This window comes from Cynocephalus volans, chromosome 15, assembly GCF_027409185.1.
Source record: "Cynocephalus volans isolate mCynVol1 chromosome 15, mCynVol1.pri, whole genome shotgun sequence".
In the NCBI taxonomy this organism is placed as follows: Eukaryota; Metazoa; Chordata; class Mammalia; order Dermoptera; family Cynocephalidae; genus Cynocephalus; species Cynocephalus volans.
In genome coordinates, this window is record NC_084474.1 from 3,775,629 (window position 1) to 3,781,490 (window position 5,862).

Here is a 5,862-nt window from a genome sequence, read left to right on the forward strand (position 1 = left end):
TGCACAAGTCAATAAATGTGATAAGCTACATCAAGAAAATCAAGGACAAAAACCATATGATTAACTCAATAGATGCAGAAAAAGCATTTGACAAAATTGAACATCTCTTCATGATAAAGGCTCTCAGCAAATTAGGTTTAGAAGGAAAGTATCTCAACACAATAAAAGCTATATCTGACAAACAAGTGCCTATATCATCCTGAATGGGGAAAAATTGAAAGCTTTTCCCTTAAGGACAGGAACAAGACGTGGACACCCACTCTCACCACTCCTATTTAATACAGTATTAGAAGTACTAGCCAGAGCAATCAGGCAAGAGAAAGAAATGAAGGGCATACAGATTGGAAAAGGCAGTCAAATTTCCCCTATTTGCAGATGACCTGATCCTATATAGAGATAAATCAAAAAACTCTACAAAAAACTCTTAGAGCTGGTAAAGAATTCCAATAATGTTGAAGAATAAAAAATCAATATGCAAAAATAAGTAGTATTTTTATAGTCCAATAATGAACTAGCAGAAAAAGAAATCAAGAAAGCCATTTACAATAGTCACCAAAAAAATAAAATGCCTAGGAATCAACTTAACCAAGGTGGTGAAAGATCTCTACAACAAGAACTACAAAACACTAATGAAAGAAATTAAAGAGTACACAGAAATCTGGAAAGACATTCCATGCTCTTGGATTGGAAGAATCAACATAGTGAAAATGTCCATACTACCCAAAGTGATATACAAATTCAATGCAATCCCCATCAAAATTCCAAAGACATTTTTCTCAGAAATGGAAAAAACTATCCAGTCATTTATATGGAACAATAAAAGACCACACATAGCCAAAGCAATGCTGAGCAAAAAAAATAAAGCTGGAGGCATAACACTACCTGACTTTAAGCTATACTACAAAGCTATAGTAACCAAAACAATATGGTACTGGCATAAAAACAGACACACTGACCAATGGAATAGAATAGAGAATCCAGAAATCAACCCACACACTTACTGCCATTTGATCTTTGACAAAGGCACCAAGCCTATTCACTGGGGAAGGGACTGCCTCTTCAGCAAGTGGTGCTGGGATAACTGGATATCCATATGCAGGAGAATGAAACTAGATCCATACCTCTCACCGTATACTAAAATCAACTCAAAATGGATTAAGAATTTAAATATACACCCTGAAACAATAAAACTTCTTAAAGAAAACATAGGAGAACCACTTCAGGAAATGGGACTGGACACAGACTTCATGAATATGACCCCAAAAGCACGGGCAACCAAAGGAAAAATAAACAAATGGGATTATATCAAACTAAAAAGCTTCTGCACAGCAAAAGAAACAATTAACAGAGTTAAAAGACAACCAACAGAGTGGGAGAAAATACTTGCAAAATATACATCTGACAAAGGATTAATATCCATAATATACAAGGAACTCAAACAACTTTACAAGAAGAAAACAAGCAACCCAATTAAAAAATGGGCAAAAGAGCTAAGCAGGCATTTCTCTAATGAAGATATACAAATGGCCAACAGACATATGAAAAAATGCTCAACATCACCCAGCATCCAGGAAATGCAAATCAGAACCACACTGAGATACCACCTAACCCCAGTTAGGATGGCTAAAATCCAAAAGACTCTGAACGATAAATGCTGGCGAAGTTGCGGAGAAAAAGGAACTCTCATACATTGTTGGTGGGACTGCAAAATGGTGCAGCCTCTATGGAAAATGGTATGGAGGTTCCTCAAACAATTGCAGATAGATCTACCATACGACCCAGCTATCCCCCTGTTGGGAATATACCCAGAGGAATGGAAATCATCAAGTCGAAGGTATACCTGTTCCCCGATGTTCATCGCAGCACTCTTTACAATAGCCAAGAGTTGGAACCAGCTCAAATGTCCATCATCAGATGAGTGGATACGGAAAATGTGGTACATCTACACAATGGAATTCTACTCAGCTATAAAAACGAATGAAATACTGCCATTTGCAACAACATGGATGGACCTTGAGAGAATTATATTAAGTGAAACAAGTAAGGCACAGAAAGAGAAATACCACATGTTCTCACTTATTGGTGGGAGCTAAAAATTAATCTATAAATTCACACACACACACACACACACACAAAACCGGGGGGGGGGGGAGAAGAAGATATAACAACCACAATTACTTAAAGTTGATACGACAAGCAAACAGAAAGGACATTGTTGGGGGGGGGAGGGAGGAGGGAGGGAGGTTTTGGTGATGGGGAGCAATAATCAGCTACAATGTATATCGAGAAAATAAAAATTAAAAATAAATAAATAAATAAATAAATAAAAATAAATAAAATAAAAATAAATAAAAAATAAAATAAAATAAAATAAATGTCCTACTACCCAAAGCAATCTATGGATTCAATGCAATCCCCATCAAAATACCAATGACATTCTTCACAGAAATAGAAAAAACAATCCTAACATTGATATAGAAGAACAGAAGATCATGAATAGCCAAAGCAGTCCTGAGCAAAAAATAAATAAATAAATAAATAAAGCATAACACTACCCAACTTCAAATTGTACTACAAAGCTATAGTAACCAAAAACAGCATAGTACTGGTATAAATACAGACACTTGGGCCAATGGAATAGAATAGAGAACCCCAAAATCAACCCACATATTTACAGCCAACTGATCTTTGACAAAGGCAGGAAGAAATTGGGGGAAAGACAGCCTCCTCAATAAATGGTGCTGGGAAAACTGAACATCCATATGCAGAAGAATGAAACTAGACATGCACCTTTCACCATGTACCTAAATCAACTCAAAATGGATTAAAGACTTAAGTATAAGACCAGGAACCATAAAACAACTAAAAGAGAGTAGTGAGTTCAAGATGGCGGCGGCTGTGGCGGCTGGCGCGGAGTAGCTGAGGTGGAAAAGGTGGCCACTGGGCCTCAGGCAGCCGGGAAACTTGTGGACCTTCCTCTCGCCATCTCTTAAGGGAGGATTGCTGCTGCTGGCCGGTCGTGGGGGCTCAACGCCACTTTGCCCCCGGCAGGAGAGGCTGCCTCATTTACAGGCAACAGCTTTGAAGTGTGGAGCAGGAAAAGAACTGATTCTTAGCTGCAAAAGTGAGTCTTGAAACAGGGAACACGGCGCCAGGGCTGCTGTGGATGCAGCCAGGATCCCGGAGGCTGGGGCCGCACTGAAGGCGGCCAGCTGCCCTATTCAGGATTCGAGGTTTCAGGCCGGCATTAAAGAAGATTCCTGGGAGCGCCCGAGCCGCGCCACGACTGAACAGCCTGAGGTGGCAGCGGCCGAGAACTGGGAAGGCAACAAACCAGAGACAGAGCGAGCGCCCGACCTGGCACAGCACTGTGAGTGATCCCTGGCACAGCTCTGTTCGGGGGGTGGATGCCCACGCGGCTCCCGCCTGCACCACCAGGCCACTCACCGCCTGGTGCTGCCTCCATTTTCCCAGGTGCGGGCAGCTCCGCCCTGCTCGGCCATCACTGAGCCCATTTGCTTGGCCTGGCACGGGGCTTTCCGGAGCCTGCGGGCCGGCCTCCTCTCCCACTCCCTCCGCGGTTCTCTGGCAGGGCTGGGGGTGTGGGGTGTCCCGACCAGTGTTGGGAGGGCAAGGAAGTACGGGCGGGCCGACTGTCACTCCACCACACCCTGGACTCCGGCCCCGGTAAACTTCCTGTTACTGGGAGGCAGATACCATCTCTGCGACCACCAGTTTGGAAAAAAGCCTAACGAATTTCTGGTTGGAAATAGTGTGGTAGGAGAGTTCCCAGGTCCGCTTGAACCTGCCGGAGAGCAGGCTGCAGGCGGGCACTAGACTCGGTTTATACCGGGGGGATACAAAGGTGAACAAGACCCGAGAAAGATCTACACAGTGCTACAAAGGCACCCAGAGAGACCGGTCGTCTGTGCCTAGCAGAAACCTGGTAGACTTCCTGGGCGAGGCGGTGCTGAGCAGGGTCTTGAAGGCCCAGCTGATAGACGAGGGGTGCAGAAGACACACCCCAGCCCAGCACAGTGTGCACAGAGGGGGGAGACGTGCGGCCAGGGAGGCAGAGACTCGACAGAAACCACACACCCGGTGGGGTCGCCACTGCACGATCTAACAGCCTGGCCCAGAGCATACCGAACGGGGAGAAGTCCTGTACAGGAAGTGAAAGCTCAACAGAGATCACACACCCTGTGGTACGTGATCCACCAGCCCAGCAGAGTCCAAGCTGACCAGAAAGGTGGATCCCCGGAGAAGCCCAAGACCCAAGGCAACCACACACACAAGACACTAAAAGCCAACTGAGCAGTCACGGCGGGAGCCATACCAAATTGGCAACCACAGCAACATCCTAGTTAGTCATTAGTCTCAAACCGGTGGACTGTGAAACCCCCTGCCACAATGAATAAACACCAAAAAAAAGACACCAGAAATACAAAAAATCAAGAAAGTACACCACCAAAAGTTAATAAATCTCATACTCTAGATCCTATAGAACAAGAAGCCCTTGAAATAACTGACAAGGAATTTCGAGTGATAATTCTAAGGAAACTGAATGAGATACAAGAAAACTCAGCTAGACATCATGATGAAATGAGGAAAGTATACAGGATCTGAAAGAGGAAATATACAAGGAAATCAATGTCCTGAAAAAAAATGTAGCAGAACTTGCTGAATTGAAGAAGTTATTCAGCGAAATAAAAAACACAATGGAGAGTTTAACCAGCAGGCTTGTCGAAGTTGAAGAGAGAACCTCTGAACTTGAAGATGGGCTGTTTGAAATAACACAAGCAGACAAAAAGAAAGAAAAAAGAATCAAGGACATGGAAGAAAATCTGAGAGAGATATCAGACAACCTCAAGCGCTCAAATATCCGAGTCATGGGTATTCCAGAAGGGGAGGAGAATGGAGATTCCACTGAAAACATATTCAACAAAATAGTGGTAGAAAACTTCCCAGGTATAGGAAAAATCACAGATCTTCAGATCCAGGAAGCTCAACGATCTCCAAACGTATTCAACCCAAAAAGGCCTTCTCCAAGATATGTCATAGTCAAATTGGCAAAACTCAGAGACAAAGAGAGAATCTTAAAAGCTGCAAGAGAGAAGCGTCAAATCACCTATAAGGGAGCCCCAATCAGGTTAACATCAGACTTTTCATCACAAACCCTAAAAGCTAGAAAGGAATGGGATGATATTTTCAAAATACTAAAAGACAAAGATTGCCAGCCAAGAATACTCTACCCTGCAAGGCTATCCTTCCGAAATGAGGGGCAAATAGTATATTTCTCAGACAAACAAAAACTGCGGGAGTTCACTACCACAAGACCACCCTTACAAGAAATCCTCAAGGGAGTACTGGGTTTGGTTCCTGAAAAATAACTACCACTGCCATAAAAACCTAAGAAAAATCTAAACCCGCTAGTACAATAAAAATGGCATTCATGAAGAGAAAACAAGCTAACAAAAACACTATCTACAACCCAAGGAACCAACAAACAAAGAAACCAAACAGTAAATCAGAAAGCAAGGAACAAAAGACACCTAAGACAACCAAACAACCAATAAAATGCTAGGAATAAATCAACACCTTTCAATAACAACTCTTAATGTTAAAGGCTTAAATTCCCCAATTAAAAGACACAGACTGGCTGACTGGATCAAAAAGCAGGACCCAACTATATGCTGCCTACAAGAGACCCACCTCACCCATAAAGATTCACACAGACTAAGAGTGAAAGGATGGAAAAAGATTTACCATGCAAACAGAAAAGAAAAACGAGCTGGAGTAGCTATTCTTATATCTGACAAAATAGACTTTAAACTAAAAACCATAAAAAGAGACAATGAGGGA